Source organism: Sceloporus undulatus, chromosome 1 (genome assembly GCF_019175285.1).
Source record: "Sceloporus undulatus isolate JIND9_A2432 ecotype Alabama chromosome 1, SceUnd_v1.1, whole genome shotgun sequence".
NCBI lineage: Eukaryota > Metazoa > Chordata > Lepidosauria > Squamata > Phrynosomatidae > Sceloporus > Sceloporus undulatus.
Window position 1 is genome coordinate 206,386,191 of NC_056522.1, and position 20,030 is coordinate 206,406,220.

The window sequence follows — 20,030 nt, forward strand, 5'->3', positions numbered from 1 at the left end:
AATAATAATAATAATAATAATAATAATAATAATAATAATAATAATAATAATAATAATAATAATAATAATAATAATTGCACACAAGGATGAGGTGTAATTTAAAAACTAGGAGGAATCCCATCTTGAAAGCGAATTTTTCATTTTTCAACCCAGCTCCAAACTCAATTGTTGCTGAGCTATAACCTGTGTGTGGTGCAGTGGTTTGAGTGTTGCACTATGACTCTGGAGAACAGGGTTCAAATTCCTGCTCAGCCATGGAAACCCAGTGGGTGACTTCGGGCAACTCACACTCTCTCAGCCTAAGATGAAGGCTATAGCAAACGTCCTCTAGTCTGAACACATCTTGCCAAGAAAACCCCATTATAGGGTTACCATAAGTCAGAAATGACTTCAAGGCACACAACAAACACCTTTATTTGGCTGCTTGTCAGGGTCACCTTTATCACCCAGTCATCACTGCATGGTTCCTGCCACTGTTTTTCCTATCACCCAGTTTTATCTGCTCTGAGATTTGGCCTGCGCCAGAAGGTCTGGTGACGCTGTGAAACACAATACACAACCCAAGTTGTACATTAAATAACCAAAAACAGAAATAGTTCGGGGGGGAGGGGGTGTTAGGTGAGTTGGCCTTATAGCAAAGTACAATAATATCCAAAATCCACAAAACTGTTACTTTATTGTCCCAACCAAAATGCACAAAATACATGTTGCAAGCTTTCAAAGCTCCACTGGTGTTTCTTCATTGGGCAAAGGTGTTAAAAACCATACAGGAGAAAAAAAAATAACAATCTTAGTTACAGGCCTAATGTCAAGATGCTGTTGCTTTTAAGTTCTGAATTGCCATGGTATGAATTGGGGCTTTGAAAGCTTGTGACATATAATTGATGCATTTTGGTTGGCCCATTAAAGGTAGCCCTGTTTCGTGGGGAAAGAACAGCTTTAGGGTAAAGAGCAAGTAATGTAAACTGAATCCTTGGGCAAGGGTTCACTTGCCATGATACTTGGCCTGCTTGTGCATTGGGCATATGCTCACAGGTCAAAAGACTTACTTACTGTACTTCCAGAAATATCCAGGGATAGCCCTGTTGGCCATAGAGCAAAGTACAATAACATCTAAAATCCACCAAAGAGTGATACCTTTATTGGTCCATCCAAAATGCACAAAATATATTTTACACTAACATCCAAAATTCACCAATGTTCCCTTTTTATGGGTCCAACCAGAATGTACCAAATAAACAGTACAATAACATCTGAAATCCACAGAATAGTAATACCTTTATTGGTCCAACCAGAATGTAGAAAACACATGTTACAATAACATTTGAAATCCATCAGTGATCCCTTTACGGCTCCATACAAAATGTATGAAATATATATTAGAATTAACATCCGGACTCCACAAAACAATGGTACCTTTATTGGTATGCACAAAATCTATGTTACAATGACACCCAAAATCCACAAACCAGTGGTATCTTTATGGGGCTGACAAGAACGTAAAAAAATAAATATTACAATAACATCCCAAATAAACAGTCATCCCTTTACAGGTCCAACCAAGGTGCCCAAAAGACATGTTACAATAACATCCGAAATGGATGTCATTGTAGCATGTCCGTTTGAAAACTTGTGACATGGATTTGTCACATCATTATAATGTACCTGTTGTGCTTTTTTAGTTGGCCTTTTCTCTGCTGGCCTTTCTCCGGCAAGTAAAAACATTTGTATTCAGGCAGGCTTTTTATAATCATGACAGGGTGGCTTTTATATGGGGCAGGTGTTTTAGATTTTGTTTTTTCACCTTTGTATGTTTTTAATCTTAATTTAGTATTGGTTTTGTAACTGGGTTATTTTAACTGTTTTTAATGTGTGTGTGTGTGTGTGTGTGTGTGTTTATCTTGTGAGTTGCCTGGGGTCCATTTTGGGGAGAAAGGCAGCATAAAAATGAAATAAATTAATATAATAAATATAATAAAAATTTCATTATAAATAAATAAATAAATAAATGTAAGCTGCTCTGAGAGCCTTTAGGGCCAAAGGGCAGGGTATAAATACCATAAATAAATAGCATAAAATAATAAATAAATAAGATGAGAGTGTGACCTAGTGGTTTGAGTGTTGGAATAGGACTCTGCAGACCAGGCCTCAAAGCCCAGCTTAGCTGTGAAACCCACTGGGTGACCTGAGCCAAGTCACACTCTCTCAGCCTCAGGCGAAAGCAATGACAAACCTCCTCTGAAGAAACCTTGCCAAGAAAAAATAAAACCCTGGATAGCTTGGCCTTAGGGTTGCCCTAAGTGGAAAACAACTTGAAAAGCCACACAACAACAAGAACAAAGGGTCAGTGTTGGGTGGGTTTTGGAAGTCAAGAAAGAAGGCAAGGAGGGGAACCTAAGGTTCCTTGCCTTCTTTCTTGACTTCCAAAACCCACCCAACACCGACCCCTTTATCTTGTTCTTGTTGTTGCGTGGCTTTTCAGGTTGTTTGAGCCAGGGCAATGAAGGCAAGGAACTCTCCTCCTCCCTCCAAGGAGAAGCTGGAGGGCTTCATACCCAACTTTCCCCCCTTCTCTCCATTGCAGGGGCTTCCTTGGTCCTTCCTGGGGGGGGGGGGAGTGGGGCTGAGCCCCTCCGGCTGCTGGGCCCAGGAGGAAGAGGAAGGGCCTGGGCTTGGAGGGGGGTGGGTCCAGCAGCACAGCCCCTTCCCTCCTCCTCCTTCTCCTCCCTCTCAGCGCAGAGCCACCGCCAAGGCCGGCCGCCGCCTCCTCCCTGGAGCACAGCTGGCTCCCCTCCACATCTGGCGCTTGGGTGGCCCCTGCTGGAGGGACTTTGGGGCCCTCCCTGAAGACTCCTGCATGGCTCTGGGGGGGAGGAGGAGGAGGAGGAGGAGGAAGGGGCCAAGAGGGCTTTAGGCAGGGAAGGAGCCTGCCCCACTCTCTGCTCTGCACAGCCCCAGCCAGGCATCACTCACTGGGAGGAGGTAAGCTTTGGGCTTCTCAGGGCTGGCTGCGGGGAGGGCACAGGCACGTCCTCCTTTTCCAGGACCTGCCCCCCCCCCCCCACATGTGCCAGGAGGACCTCTGAAAGGGGGGATCTCACCGCCTCCATCCAGGGGGAGAGGCAGCTAAGAAAGAATTGCTTTGGAATGCCTCCAGGGCAGAAGGCTGAAATGTAATAATAATATATGTAGAGGGCACTTTGAAATCCTTCCTGGATAGAAGGCTGAAAAGTAGTAGTAGTAGTAGTAGTAGTAATAATAATAATAATAATAATATTCATGGAGGGTGCTTTGCAGTCCCCAAAATATATATACTGAATCTTGATGCTCCCTGTCTAACAAAACTTATGGGGTGCATCTCCATTGCTAAATAATGCAGCAACCCCACTTTAATTGCCTGGAAGCAACAGCATTCTTGGGCTGGGAAGGCTAAAGGCCTTGTAAAACTACAGATCTCAGGATTTCATAGGGTGGAAGCAGCACTTTCAGCAGCACTTAAAGTGGTGCCAAACGTCATGATTTCTGCAGTGTAGATTTGCAGCACCTCTGGGGAGTGACAGGAGACATTTTTAAAGTGCATAACTGTACACAGAATGAAACTGTTCAGATGGGTATAGGAATCAGTGTAAGCAATTGTCATTCCTGCCTTTTATTTATTATTACCACTGTTACCATGATGATGATAAAGCTGATGACTGGGTACTTTCCAGCTTCCACTCACAGTCTAATGTCAGATTGTAGCCCATCCTATTTAGATACCTCCCAGTGATAGCTGGGTGAGAGCTGAAGTTCCCCTTTCTGAGATCTTCTCCAACCTGGCAGGTACATACACAGTTCCTCTACATTTGTGACTTTTACTTTTGGGGATTTGATTATTTGCGGTTTTGATTAATATGTTGTCTCTAGGAATCTCTAGGTCTTCTAGCTCAACTCTTACAGAAGTTGACCATAGAATTGTGCTGGAGAACCTAGAGGTTCCTAGAAAAAACACATGTTTAGACATTGGTAGGTCCTCCAGCATGAGTCTTTGACCACAGAGTTGCACTGGAGGACCTAGAGCTTCCTAGATAGGTGTTCTCTCAGGTAAAAAGAATAGTGTTTTTTTTTAAATGTGCAGTTTTACCACTTTCACATGAGTCCTTCACCCCTAACCTCAGCGAATGTGAAGGGACCACTGTAGTGTGGGGAAATGATGTATGTGTCTAGGATAAAGTGAGGGGAAAGTGAGAGACGTGGAAGGATAGACAGAAAACACATAGACTGGTAGCTTCTGACCCAGCTCAGATATTATCTTTCACAATTACTGGATTTAGACATGCACTTCATGGTTGTTTTGAGGCCCAGTCCAACATAGATTTGTCCATTGCAATTCCAGCACCACCACAGGTAGAATTTTGCTATCTTCTCAGTGCACTTCTAAGTGCATTTGAAAGTACAGTCAGCCCTTCTTATACACAGATTTTTTATACATGGATTCAAGCATCCACGGTTTGAAAATGTTAAAAAAAAAGTATAAATTTCAAATATCAAACCTTGATTTTCTATTTTTTTTTAAATAAGGAATACCATTTTGTTATGTCATTATATTTAATGGAACTTGAGCATACACAGATTTTGTTATACATGGGGGAATCTTGGAACCAAACTCCAGCATATAACAAGGGTCCACTGTACATCAGGAATGACAAGAATGGTGTGTGTGTTGTTTGCCTTCAAGTCATTTCCAACTTATGATGACCATAAGGCAATGGGGGTTTCTTGGCAAGATTTGTTCAGAGGAGGTTTGTCATTGCCTTCCTCTGAGGCTAAGAGAGTGTGATATGCCCATGGTAATTCAGTGGGTTTCCATGGCTAAGCTTGGGGTCGAACTCTGGTCTCCAGAGTCATAATCCAACACTTAAACCACTATGCCACGCCGACTCCAAGAAGGGTACCAAATTGCCATAAGCAGTTTGTAGAGTTTAGTGTCTTAGTGCTTGACTGATCTGAAAGTGCTTTGGATTTTTTCTTGGTTCAGTAGAAGCAGTATGGGTTTCCTGGTTTCTTTTGTCTCTAGTGCAATTTAAGGCCTGGCTTTTCCTGCAATGCCCTTCTGAAGTTCTTGTGGTGATCTCCTCCCTTTGCCCATCAAGAGCAGATGGTTAGCACTGGGACTGGAGCCAGTGGTTGCTGAATGGCGTCTGGTTTCCTTCACCTCCAAATGAAAAGCTAAGCATTTTTCCTGTATGCATGGTAGGGCTCATGTTTGTAGGACTCATGCTTTCTCTCCAGCTGAGAATTCGAAATGCTCCCCCCAAGCTACAAACTTCAGAATTCCACACAATGTTGTCATGGCAGTTAAAATAGCATAATAGTACTATAAATGTGTAGTGTGAAAGGGACCCAGGAGACACTTCTCTGAAACTCTCAGAGAGCCAGAGCCCCCTGTAGATTCCCTGTGGGACTCCAGTTTGGCTCCCATAGTGATGCTGGAAAATGTGGATGTGTAGTTTCAAGACATGATGGATGTGTAGGATACTCCAGATGTGTAGTTCCTTGACATCTACACGGTTATAATGCCTCTGGTGCAAGCAGTACTGAGTAGGGATGGATTTGAATTGGTATAATCCACCTTCTAATGTTTGCTGGCATTGTGGTTTAGGCAGCAAGATCTCAACACTACTTTTTAAATTTTCCCTAGAACTAGAAATGGAAGGGGCAGGCAAGTTGTAAGCCATCGCTGCTCCTCAACTCTTTGAGAGATGGGCAGGGATCCTGATAGCGTGCATAATTTCCCTGTTTGAGAGAGCAAGATCAACTTTTTGCCTAAACTAAAAAGTGAAGAAACAGTGGCAGGGGGGGGGAAAGGAAGTAGAATGATGTAACTGACTCTGGTAGGATGGTTGGTTTCAGGCAGTCCTCCTGCAATTTCCTCTTGGTTTACGCTTTAGTTATTTTTCAAGAGTTCTCTCCCTTTTTCTTTGACTTGCTGCTTCTAATTTTCAAGAGTATTCTGCCATGGCAGTTGAAGCAGTGTCAAACTACACTAATTCTGCAGTGTAGATGAAGCCTCAGTATAGTTTCTCAGTATTCGTTTCTCTGAAGGCTCGAGCCACAGCTGTTGGCAAAATGTCAGGAATAAACTCTTCTAGAACACGGCCTCATAGCCCGAACCCCCCAAAAAAAACCTCATTATAGTGCCATTCATTACAGCTTACAATGTAAGCTTAAGGTGTAGGTCTTGCTGCATTGGACCACACTCCAGACGGGTTTCCACATGTTTGAATGTTCTTCCATAATTTGCTTCCCACCTTTCTGCAAACAGAATATTGGCATTAATATTAGGGCAGTAGAATATGTGAAGGCATTCAAAGGTACAGGGCAGATGACATAGGAGTTTATCACATGGAGGAAATCCTGTGCAAATACGGAGATTTAAATTGGGGGGGGAAAACGCAAAAGTGGGTTGATTTTCACACGCCGTCATTGTTAAACTAATGTTAACCCAAACTGAAAGTAGAGGAAAAGCAGACAACAGCCGCTCCTTTTTACTTTCAGTAAATCCCAAAAGTAAAAAGGAGCAGCTTTTGTTTATTTTCTGTTTGGATTAACACAAGTTTAACAGCAGCACATGTAAAAATCAACCCCTTTAATGTTTCCCCCCCCCCTATCTTTTAAATCCTGTTTTTGCACATAAACTCTATAGAAAGTAGAGTATACAGGTCTACTTGGAAGTAATGGGTTGGAAAGCAACTCCAGAAGTAATTTGGTTTATCCCACTGCCAGCAGTGGAAATCTGCCATTACAGTGCCTTTTCTAGGTTAGCCCCATGTCCCTGCTTAAATACTTCACCACTTTATGGACCAGTCTGTTGCATTGTGAAGCAGCACACACCACCCAGAAATTCTTTCTAATGTTTAGTCAAATTATTTTTCTGTTATTTCAATCTGATTTTAAAAATACTACTCTCTGGAGAAACAGAATAGATTTATTCAAGTATTAATTTGTTGATGATGTACAAATACTGAACTTTCATATTGCCTCTTATCATCAGAGATTCTCCAGGCTAAAATACCTGTTTTTTTCAACGTATCCATTAAAAAAAATTCTCCAGGCACCTCACCTTCATAGTCATTGAAGGTTTATCAGAATCCTCAAATTGCACTGTTCCAAATTGGAAAGAATACGCTAGGTGAGAATTGCAGACCAAAGAATTGCAGATCTTGGACTTTGGACATTACCGTATATGCAAGCTTAAAATGCACTGGCCTTCTTAACCACCTCGTCATGCTGCTGTCTCATATTTATCTTGGCATCTACATTAAGAAAAAACCTAGAACCTTTCAAGATGTACTGCTTTCGAGCCAGGTGTTACCTTTTCTGTATTTGTACATCTGATACTGTCTACCAGAATACAGAACTTTACATTTATCCATTGAAATTCACATCTCACTTCTCTGACTATTCAAGACAGCATTCTGTGGTGCTTATTCCCAAGCTACTAAGTACAGGACGGCAAACTTATTACGTCTAGAACCCAAGTAAACTTATACGTCTAGAACCCAAGGATATAGTTAAGGGGAAGAATTGGAGCATTGCCCTCAATAGGAAATCTGCCTCACCCATTAAATTTTCCTTCAGTCCCCACATTCCTAGCATTGCAGAAAGTTAAAACTTCAGTTGAGCATTTTACAAATACAGTTTAAGCTTCCAAAGAAAAGGAGCAGACAAAGGCTTCTTCTACACAGCAGAATTAATGCAGTTTGACACCACTTTAACTACCATGGCACAATGCTTTGCAATTATGGGATTTGTAGTTTTGTGAGCTATTTAGCCTTCACTGTCAGAGAGTTCTGGTGCCACAAGAAACTACAGACCCCAAGAGTCTGTGGCATTGAGCCATGGCAGTTAAAGCGGTGTTGAACTGCATTATTTCTGCAGTGCAGAATCAGCCAAAGTTTACCAAGGGAATGTGAAAACAGCAACTATAAGAGTTCTAGGTGTGAATAATTTGGAGATGGAAGAAAAATTTCATGATAGGGCAGAATTCTAATCTGGAGGGATAAAGCGCTCATCCCCCTTCCCTGCTAACTATACTGTGGTCTAGGCCCCAATTCTAAGAAAGGATCTGTCAGTCATTTGTCTAGTAGGACACTCCAAGCAACCAGTATGGTGACTTCAGAGCTGCTTTTAAGTAGGATTGGTAGGCAGGTTGTTCTTAATTTTGCCTAATTGCAAAAGGCACAGCAAGGTATTTTTCTGTCCATTATCATTTAAATATACTTAAATAGTCTTGCAAGCACAATGTCTGCTAAGAAACACTCTTCTTGTGGATAGTGTAACTCCTAAGTTACACTAAGTTACTCCTAAGTGAGTGTGCACAGGATAGATTGCAAGCGGCCTTTATTATCCCAGGGAACCTGACAACAGTTTATTATTCCCAGGGTTTTATGAAAATCGCTCCCTTAATATTTCATGGAGTTCCATCATTTAGTACACTTCTGACAGATAAACACGTGAAGAGGCTCAGCTAGTTAGCACCTCTGGTGGTCTAATTTTGCATAATGGAGGGGGGAGGTTTCAGTATCTCCAAGTCTTGTTTTAGTAGTAGCTTAAGCCCCCCCCCCCCCCAAGTACCTGGGCCCATGAGCCAATGCAGTGATCAGCTGGGTTTGGAAATAGAGGCAATAATGTGCTGTGTGTTGTAGTTGTTGCTGTTGTTGTGTGCCTTAAGTCATTTCCAGTTTATGGCAATTCTAAAGCGACCCTATTATGGGTTTTTGTTTTTTTGGCAAGATTTGTTCAGAGGAGCGTTGCCATGCCTTCCCCTGAGGCTGAGAGCATGTTACTTGCCCAAGATTACCCCGTGGATTTCATGGTTGAGCAGGGAATCAAACCATTGTCCCCAGAGTTGTAGTCCAACACTCAAACACTTTTGCCATGCTGGCTCTCATAGGCAGCTGCATTTCAAGCTCTGTGTCTGTTTAACACTGTCCCTCTGGATGCTGGTAGACTACAACTCCCATCCTCTCCAACCAGTACAGCCAATCTCAAGGGATGCTGGAAGTTGGTAATCCAACAGCATAAGGAGGGCCATAACGCTGATACAGACTATGCACCAGAGAGATTGCTGAAGCCAATACATTAAGTGTAGCCACATCCTGTTAAAAGAGGTTTCATGTTGCCTTTGCCCAACTGAGGAGACATGTCTCTTTGTGCTCTTTGTATGAAATGAATAATTAAATAAAGATCTAAATTGTATTGAAAGTAAAGTAAGCCTAGGTATTTACACAGGGCAGATGTGCAGTATGGATTCTGGGCACACATTGGCTTATTCCAGAAAGCTGTTTGCTACTCCCTCCCCAATCTTTAGTTTATGTTCTTATGTTGCAACAGCTGTGAAAAGGACTGTTACTGTGCTATCATGAAGAACAGAAGGGCTTTTACTTCTAGTTTCATCTGCTAGAGTTGCGTAGGTTTTGAGGTGGTGATAAAATTTGCAGTGTGAAATAAATCATTGTTTTGTTGTTCTTCCTAAAGTATTTGGGAATAGTGCAGCGGGAGGAAATCACAGCCAAAGAAAATGAAGACAAAGACTTTTATGTTCATAAAATTAAAACAGATCCTGAGCAGAGCAAGAAGGAACCTCAGTGACAAAGAGCTGCTTGGGTAGAAAGAATATGCAATTTAATTATTTCCATGTTGTCATTACCCTTTAATTTTTGTTTGTTTTTGGTAATGTTGTATTTTGATTTACAAATAAGAATCAAGTAAATGGAATATTTCCAGTAAAGAGCTTAATGTTCTGTTTCTTAGCTGTTTGGGACAGTATCTGCATCTATGACCACGTACAGACAGGCCAAAATAAAGCTGCTTTGGGCCACTTTGGGGGTATGCTGTTTATGATGCATGTGTCCTAAGAGGCCAGAAGCTGCACCAAAGCCACACTCCAGTCCTAAGGACAGGAGCACAGCATTGGCGCAGCTTCTGGCCTCTTAAGATGCGTCTGTCATTTAACCAGTATACCTCCACAGTGACCTGAAGCAGCTTTATTTTGGCCTGTCTGTACGGGCCCTATATTTATTATTTAAAATAACTTACTGCATCTCACTCATTCTTGGCCTTCATAGGATGTACATATGGCATCACAAGAGGTATCCAAAAGGTCATAATCTAAACCCAGGCATAAACACTTTTAATATGTCTAGTTGACGCTGTTGATAAAAGAAAGCCATCTCCCCTGTTTAAATGAACAGGACTTACAATTTAACAAAAAGGAAATATAGGGTATTGTTTTCTGAAATATTATTGTGTCCGTGTGCCTTCAAGTCACCTGTCAATATACAGTGAATCTATTAATTTCATGGGGCTTTCTTGGGCAAGAAGTGCTTAAAAGTGGTTTTGTCTGTTTTTTTCCTCTGAAATATAGTGTACAGCATCTGGTATGCTTTAATTACCTGGATCTAAATTCAATAACTAGTCCCACCAATTTAAATTTTTACGCCCATCTAGAGAAGACTAACTGAACTCTCATCAAATCTCCATTGGTTCAATGGGTCTAATCTAGTGGGGTTAAATCCTTGGGTTTAGGACAGTGTTTTCACAGGGGCCAATCCACACTGCAGAAGTAATCCATTTTAACTGCCCTGGCTCAGTGTTAGGGAATCCTGGGAATTGTAGTTTGTTGTGGCACCAGAGCACTCTGACAGATAAGGCTAAATGTCTCACAAAACTACAGTTCCCAGAATTCCGTAGCATTGAGCCAGAGCAGTTAAAGCGGTCTCAGACTAGGATTATTTCTGCAATGTGTTTTGGACTCAGCTTCATTTCATCTTTCTAAAAAAAATTCCATTAATGTTTTAACAAGACTTGCAGGATTGCTAAACAATTACTAAAGGATCTTCTCTAGCACATACTGTTATGTTACGAAATGGGGTAAAATTACTTTGTAGCTCTCCATTATGTTTTTCTTGATTTTTATGAGGACAGCATATTCTTGTTTGTCTCAGTTTAACGCATTGCTGTAAAATGTAATTTAACCGGGGCCTCAGTTTAACACATTACCTTAAAATGTAATTTAACTGGCGCCATTGCTTGTTTAAGAAACTTGTTTACCACTGTTAGTAACTGGGTACAACAGGAAGTGATTCAGCGAATGGTCCAGGGCTGATCCACTAGCAGTTTGTTTGAGGGAGCAGTTCTATGGATTCACTTCTACCTGTTTCCATCTACACTAACAGCAGGGTTTTTGTAAGGATAATGGATCCTAATACAGTAACCCATTCAGGTCACCTACACCAGAATAAAACAGAGTAGCTCACAAGAATATTGTCACTGAAAAACCCCAGCTACTCAGGAGCATTGTAGCTAACTTTAGGGTAGGGGAATTCCTTTGATCCTAAGGGCTGGATTCAAGTTTAGAGATGTTGCCAGTAAACATCCTGGTTGTTTTGGCCAAAGGCAAAAAGGATGCGTGGAATTTTGAAAAGTTACTTTTTGGGGAACCATAGCTCCCCAGTCAAACAATAAAGACCACCATATTTTAGCTGAAAGCTTTTTACTCCTGGTAATTAAGCTTTAGAGAGACTGTTCTACTTTTCAGAATATGAAAAATCCACACAAAAGCTGAGAAATCATCAATATCAGGGGGATGGAAAGATGATTATCTGGGGAATCTGAGGAGGGCTTGGTGTTCCTAGTGCCAGCGCTAAGAAAATGATGCTCTAAGGTGTTGGAGGAGGAAGAGGAGAACAACAGGTGACTTTTATGCCTGCTGATAAAAAAAATAAGGATAGAAAGAATGATAAAAAAATTTGAAAAATGGTCAAAACATGTTTTTCCAGTGTCAAGAAACCCTTATGAGAAAAAATCCTGAACTGATAAAAAATCTTTGAATCCAGGGACGACTTCTGTGTAAAATTCAAACATGATAGTTTTGCATTAAAAATAGCTTTTTCTACACAGAAACATCATTTTTTGCATAGAAAATAATATTCTACACAGATATTATTTTCTGCATAGAAAATGCTGTTCTCTGTGCAAAACAGTCACATGCAGATTATGTTCACAGCAAGTCCCAAATTGCAGATAGGCTTCAAAAATTGCTAAAAGCACTAGTTAATTTCTTTCAGAAGAAAATTAGTAAAGAATTACAGCCTTGTGAAAAATGTCCTGGTGATTCAACCCTGTCTGGTTCAACTACTACAGCAGGGGTTCCCAACCTGGGACTCCCACACCCCTAGTGAGTGCAAGATGGCATTTCAGGAGGTGTGTCAAAGAGTTGTGTGCATCTTTGAATAACAAATCATGAGTCATCACTCATTTTTTTCTGAATAAATTGGAATCTAATTGCTCAATTTAGATTTGCATTTTAGAAAATTAGAAATTAACTTCTTCATCTTCAAATCTGATATTACTTTTGTAGGAGGTGCAAACATTAATCAAACATTTCCTAAGTGTGTGGGGCATAGAAAAGGTTGGTAACCACTGCACTACAAGATCACTCTGCTCCGATCAGGAGTGGGTCAGAACTAGGGTTGCCATAGGTCCGGACCTCCAAACTGGGACAAATGTAGGACAAAATTTTCAAATGTAGGACACAATTTTTGTGTCCTACATTTGAATAGGAGCCCCGGACCTGGGCCCCGCCCTAGCTGCTGTGGCGATGGGGCGGGGCTAAGGCGGGGAGGGAATACTCCTCCCAGGGAGGCTTTCCCCAGGCCTGGGCCCCACCCTTCCTGCTGTGACGACGAGGTACTTTGTGCTTTGGAGGTACGCATTGTTTAATCGGCATGCTTCCAAAGCAGCTGGAAGCTGGTTCATTTGGCCCATCTGTTTCACCCCTAAGTGGCACTTCTAAGACTGAGAGCATGACACCTGCCTCTGGCAATTGTAGTTTTTTGGCAGTATAGCAAAGGACTGCTGTTCAGAGACAGGATCACATATTTCTGATGCTTGCCAAGGCTCTTGAAATCAGCCTCTTAGTTATGAGGGGCTACCTCAGTTGTCTTGTTGGATGTGGCATGAGGAAGATTACCAGCTGTAGCACGAAGTCAACAAGATATTGTTTTGCTCCAGAGTGAAAGCAGTAGAGCAGGGCTGCCTCATTCTGTTCAGGATGCTTCTTCCAGGGGAAAAAAATGAAACAATGAAAGAAGTGTTTAGAGTCACAGTAGCCTTGTGTTAGGGGCTAAGTAATTAAATAATGGAACGTCTGTAAAATTTTAGTGGTACGAATTCGGCTGCTGCTGGGAGGCTTTAAAAGCCGTGTTGCAAACAGGAAGTTGTCTTAATAAGGAAGTTTTAATGCACATAAGGGAGCTAATGAGCTATAGTTTTCCTCAATGGAAATAAACAGAAGCCTCCCCCCTTGCCACCCCTTCCCCATTACTGCTTTTTCTTCTGACATGGTGTAACCTCCTCATGGCCAGCCCTACTGTGTACCAGGGTGAAGAATCCTGTTTTGTGTGGCACCAAGGTGAGGTTGGTACATTGTTAATACAAAGATATGGAACTTGGGGATGTTTTCCCCTCCAAAATAAAGGTCTACAAATTGCCTAGCCAGCATAGCTAGTTGGTGTGATGATTGAGGAATTCTGGAAGTCATCATCCACAAAAGTAAAATGTCTAAGTTCTGAAATTAGGGAAGCAAGACATTTTAAAGTGTCGATCTTTAGAGTTGAGGATGGGCACCCTTTGGTCTTTGTTCCGTGTAGCAAAGTGTCTTGGGAAAGCATTGGAATGTGTCTTGGAATCTATGAAAGTGTTAGCATTTGTGTGAGAATGGAACTACTCAACCAGTGTAGGTGGAGAGCCATCCAGTGTGAAATGGCCCATGGAACTGCTTTCATATTTAGGCACATACTAGCTATCAGACCCTGTAGTGTTTTACAATCCATAATCTCTCTCTCCCCTTTTCTTTTTAAATGCCTTGTAACAAAGCCAGTGTGGTCTCCTTCAGAGCTGAGGTTGAAGGTAACTTGCTAAAGCAGCCATGGGATGAGACTGTGGCTAAATGGGCCTTCTTATAAATCAAACTTCAAATCCTGCTCTCCAAAGTGTGGGTGTATGTATCAGAGGCTGGGGGAAGTAACTTCTCCCAACTGGTGAGAGGTTGAGTTTGGATTTGTGAGATACTGCCACAGACCCTTCTAGTTTGTGAAGATAAACTGGATTTAAGTGTAACACAGGGGAGTTTATCATACAAGGGAAAGTGGAAGTATAATCCAATGGCAATCCGAACACAATCATGGGATTTAACGTTATTGCGTGATAGACTACCACACGCAATTTCAGGCAATGGGAAGTCAGTCCGAACGCAACCATGGGGTTTCACGTTATTGCGTGAGAGGTGATCACACGCGATTTCGGGCAATGGCAAGCTATTTTCGGGCAACGGGAAGTCAGTTCAAATGCAATTCGAATTCACGTAATTTTGCTGAACTACCGAATTCACATAAATGCATTCTGGCCTCACTTTCTTTTCATTCGAAATTAAGAGAAATTCCTCCCATGTGATAAACTCCAGGAGTAGAAGTCTTGTGGCCCTCAGAGTCAATATGGAGGAAGGCTGGGAGTTGTTGTCCAACAGCTTATGGAGGCCTGTGTGCTTCCCATCAGCAATATAAAAGAACTCATTACTTCAATGGTTTATCTGGCCCAGGACTCTCTCTTTTTCAGGTAGGGTTCTTCCTTAGTGCTTTTAGTTGACATATTTAGTGTGTGACTCAGCAGAAAAGAAAGTAAAGTTAGACAACTACTGGTCTTCTGGTGGCAATGGCAGGCCCTCTTTATGGGACAGGAAAGTGCCAGAGCAACTTCTCATACCTTAGAGCCCTACATATTAACAGAAAAGAGTGTTTCTTTCCATAGTGAAAGGGGGAAAGCTCCTATTTTTGCACTGTTGACAAAAGTTCTGTGTGTTCCATTTGACAGCAGCCCCAATTGCTTGGGTAATGGCTGCAGGTGCCACAAGAAAGACTGGAGATGCTTCCATCCAACATGTGCCTTTACAGTGCAACCATGTCAATGTTCATTTGGAAGTAGGCCCCGTTCTGTTCTAAGAAGCTTGTTCCAGTTCCAGCCCTGTTATTAGGCAGAGCAGTTATTGTGGGGCAGGAAGCAGCTGCATGGTGCTGAGAGACAGAGTAGCCACTCCACACCCTGCTGCTTCAGGCGAACTGGAGACAGCTATGCCAACACCAATATTAAATGAAGAGTCTGTTGCCAATGTGGCTGGATCTATGGAATCTCTGGAAGGCTGCCATCCTGCCCTTTGCCTCAGGCAGGAAAAATGCCTGAGGCGTACTTCCATGTAAGGCTGCAAGCTTGTTCTTTTAGGCATGTCCTGCAGGAGAGCTACACTTCTCTTCTGAAAAAAGCATCTCAAGACTATGTTACCCAAAAACATGAAATTTTTCAGGTTCTGCATTTTTCTGGTTAGTTTGTAAAACTCTAGAATAAATATAAGAGCTATGTAAACAGTCAAACTTTCTTTAGCTTTCAAGGTTTTGTGTGTGTGTGTATGCACGCGCGCTGTCACGTTGCCTGTTGACTTAAAGCAACCCTATTAATTTCATAGGGTTTTTGTAGGCAAGAAATACTCAGGGGTGATTTTGCCAGTTCCTTCCTCTGAGATGTAGACTACAGCACCTGGTATTCCTTGGTGTTCTCCCATCCAAGTGCTACCCAAGGCTGATTCTGCTTAACTTCCAAGATCAGAAAGGATCTGGTGTCTTTACGTTTTATGCTTACATATATTCTGATACTGAAATTCCAGTCAGTATGAATTGCTTTCATGGAAGGAAAAACATGTAATTTGTTGGGGGGGTGGGGGAATCTGGCGATCTAGTGTTACTTAGATTTGTCACTATTTTTGGATTTAATTGTTTTGTATTATGAGATGCTGCTCTATTTTTTAAAAATCAATAAATAACTTAGCATGCACTTATGCAAGTCATCTGCTAATTGACAACAGCTGTAAAGTCCAGGTTTCGTTTCATTAATATGGTCCAAAACTCTTTTTAAAAACCTATATCACATATCTTCATATTAGGGCATGAAAGTATGGCTTAATTTTATTCTGAAATTATGTAAATAACAAAATTAAGAACTGGCCCGAGTGTCTCTTTAAATGTGTTTTTATCTTGCCTTTCAACCAGTTTTTCAGGGTATCTTACAAAAGTTGGTTAGCAATGCAAGCATATTGATTTCAGCAGTAAATCGATGTCTCTGATTTCCTGCCCCATGAGGCCAGGACAGTGGTGTGAAATTGCAGAAATGCATTTCCCCGCCAATATCTGAATGAACAACTACTTTCTCCAATATTGCCTGTGCATGGGAAAGCCCTTTTTTTGTCCCACCACCCTCACAAATAAATCTGGTGTCCCAGGCTGGATTGAGACCTTTAAAGGCCCTAAGCACTTTAAAAAAAAGATTTTGATGCCCCATATCTTTCTAATTCAAAATATATACAATAATAAATGGTAAAATAAAATGTTATTTTTCAAAATGAACCAAAACCTACAGTAAGATGGAAAATGTTTATTTTTGTCTACTTCCACTTTATTTATATTTTAAAAGTTTTCTCCTACTTCTTCAAATTTCAAAGCTTTTGATCAGATCCTCAGAACTAATCTTATGTAACACATCTGCTTGCTTAGTAGAGATAAGGCATCCAGCCTGCCTTGTTGCACAGTTGTTCGGTTAGGATTTTTAATATACTTCAGCTTAGAAAATGAACACTGAGCAGAGCAATTTGTGACCTTTAATGTTAAAAATATACGAAAGCAAATGTCTGCATTTGGAAAGGCACACTCAACATTGTCTTCTACAATTATTTCATAAAGTTCAGCATAAATGATTCTTGTTTTTACATTTTTCTGTGGTGCCACCCTTCCCTTGATGTCCTGAACACGTGGATACTTTGCTTAATAGTTAATCCAGTGTAGTGGCCTTCTCAGTGGCTGCTCCCATGCTCTGGAGCTCCCTTCCCAGGGAAGTCAGTCTGGCACACTCCTTGCAGTTTTTCCACAGGCAGGTTCAGTAGTCCTTGGTAGCCTAATTGCATAAAAGGAAAGGGGTTTGCAAAATGTGCTGGATTTTCTATTAGTTGTTTTCCTTTTAATAGTTTCTATTTTAAGCAGGTGTTAATGTTTTGATTTTTAATTTTGTGGAGGAGGGTGACGTGGTGGCTCAGCGTTTAAGATGCTGACTCTGACGATTGCAAAATTGGAAGGTCGGCAATTTGAGGTCCAAGTGGCATGTGACAGAGTGAGCTCCTGTCACTAGTCCCAGCTTCTGCCAACCTAACAATTCAAAAGCATGCAAATACAAGTAGATAAATAGCTACCATTTTGGTGGGAAGGTAACAGCATTCCCTACAGTCATGCTGGCCACATGATCCTACAGTCGGATACGGCTTGAAAATTCTGTCAAGTGAAAGCCTTTTAATTTTTTGATACTTTAATAATATTTTCAACTTTTGCATGTTATAAATATTGAGCTATGTCTGTTTTAACTGTTGTAAGCCAGTGGTGTAGTGGTTTGACCGTTAGAACTACAGCTCTGGAGAGCAGGGTTTGAATCCCCACTTGGCCATGAAAACCCACTGGGTGATCTTGGGCAATTCACACTCTCTTACCACAGAGGTTCGCAGTGGCAAAGCCCCTCTGAAGAAACCTGCCAGGAAAACCCTGTGATAGGTTCACCTTAGGATTGCCGTAGGTCAGAAATGAATTGAAGGCAAACAACACACACACACACACACTGCCTTGAGTTCCAAACTGAGGGAAAAGCATAATATAAATAAATAAATGTAACAACAGCTGCTACCATGCTGCAGAATTAATGCAGTTTGACATTGCTTTAACAGACCATGCTATAGAATCGTGGGATTTGTAGTTTGTTTTTGGCACCAGGGCTCTCTGACAGAGAAGGCTAAATATCTCACAAAACTACAAATCCTAGAATTTCATAACACTGAGCCATGCAGTTAGTGATCTCAAACTGCATTAATGCTGCAGCATAGATGCAGCAGAACATATTAGGGAAACAAACATTGGGAATTGCTTTTTGAAAGTAATCATTTGCTGTTATAAGCCCACCTTCTCATTTGTTCAATACTATTTTAGTAACAAGTTTTATAAATAATAGTTTTATTTTCCCCCTTTCAGGAGAAATGAAAATAATTGCTAAAATAATTGCTTTCTGGTTACTAAAAACAGAGCTTGAAAACGTGTGCAACTTTTGGACAACTCCCATAATTCCCATTCAGCATGGTCATGCAGGGTGCAAGGAGAGTCTGCCCCTTGCTTTTAAATTAAAATTATGGTTCACTTAAGCTTTGTCCTTCTTCTCAGAGGCTTCTAGCAATGTAATTATGCTCTCCTTCTAGGCCGTGATTCTTGCTTGTCTTGTTTTTACTGGAAATTGTGAGAGACAGGAATCTCACTATTGCAGTGGCAGTTGGAGAGTTTGTGAGCGACTGTGTGCTTAGGTTTGAGTGGGTGTGGGTATGTTTTTGTGTGTGTATGTGCTTTCATATCACCTGTCAACTGATAGCAATTCCATGAATTTAATAGGGTTTTCTTAGGCAAGGAATACTCAGAGGTGGTTTTGCTACTTCCTTCCTCTGAAATAGAGCCTTCAGCAACTGGTATTTGTTGGCAGTATTCCATCCAAGTGCTAACTTGGGCTGACACTGTTTAGCTTCCAAAACCAGACAGGATTGGGTGCCTTTAGGGTATTTAGGCCCTTTGCAAGAGTGACAGAACTCCAAAGAGGGAGAAGGATCTATAGACCCAAGGCTGCTCTTCTTATGAAAACATCTGTTTTCAAATACCTCAAAATAATGACCCTTTTTTTCCTTTCATTTTGAGCATATCTGAGTTTCCTTTCCACCACCCCTTGAAGTAAAAAAGGAATTACAACAATTTAACAGGGTCATGTCAGTTAAACACACAAAAGAACATGAAAAATAGCTGGAAATCCCCAACTATAGTTGTTCCAAGGCCTTAAAACCATAAGGAACTGTGGACCTAGCGCTAGAAAAAGTTATCTACTTACACTGCAGCAACTAGAATCTTCCAGCTGGAATCTTCCAGCCCATGACCATGGTGGATGGAGGATTCTATGAATTACAGTTGAAAAAGTTACTTTTCTTCTGCATCCACCTACTTTTTGTCCAAACATTTAGCTATGTTGTATCTAAATCTAAATCCGTTCAAAATCCTGCTGATTTCAATTCCCATGAGAAAAGCAAGTGAAGGCTTGGAACTGTGGTTCTGGGGCTTCTAAAATGGCAAGTTTGTGCAAATATGCAAATTCCTCTCCAGTCATCAGTGTTGCAGATTTAACAATAGTTGTTTTGTTTTGACTGATACTGTGATTCTAAAAATTTGATTGTATGAAAATCATTCTTTAATCAATGTGCAACATAACTTCATAAAACTGGCCATGAACAGATAGCTTCATCATTCCACTAAACATTTATAAGACCAGGGTTTGAACTGGTTTCCTTTCCTTCTTTTCTTTTCTTTTCTCTCTCTTCTTAGCATGTCTCAGATACAATTATGTGTACTTTTATAGTAATTACTAATTTGGTATATTCTTGTTTTGGAAAGCTGTCCTTCAGTATCAAGCAATTAGCAATGATTAAAGATAACAACAAAAGACTGTTACATGTTTTAAGGAGTGGCACTTTTTAAGCGCCTGTACTTGGGAGGTAAAATTTGCAGGTAGTATTCGGTCCAATTCTTTTACAGAAAAAGAAACCTGGGGAACACTAGACCACATGGACTGTGACACCATTTATTTTCTTTTATTTTCTCTTTTCTGCTCCCCACCTGAAGCAAATGGGATATAATGATCCAAGTGGCACCTGTGTTCATCTAGAATGGACACTGGCACAGCTGGAATCCTTTCCACTAATCTGACTCTTGTTGTCATGTGCCTTAAGTCATTTCCAATTTATGGTGACCCTAAAGCAAACTTGTCCCAACTTTTCTTGGTGACATTTGTTCACAGGGGGTCTGAGGCTGAGAAAGTGTGAC

General features: G+C 41.1%; 1 protein-coding gene across 3 annotated transcripts in view; it reads left to right on the forward strand.

Moving 5' to 3' along the window:
• The first annotated feature begins 2,728 nt into the window (after positions 1-2,728).
• The window catches only part of WIPF1 (WAS/WASL interacting protein family member 1), a 73,704-nt gene continuing 56,402 nt past the window's right edge, over positions 2,729-20,030 (forward strand). For 2 of the 3 annotated variants that reach the window (XM_042472940.1, XM_042472932.1), the window contains exon 1: positions 2,729-2,982. The gene's annotated coding sequence lies outside the window, so the exon portion shown is untranslated. Of the gene's footprint in view, positions 2,983-3,687; positions 3,823-20,030 lie in introns of those variants that run through there. The other variant, XM_042472959.1, reaches the window with a different exon arrangement.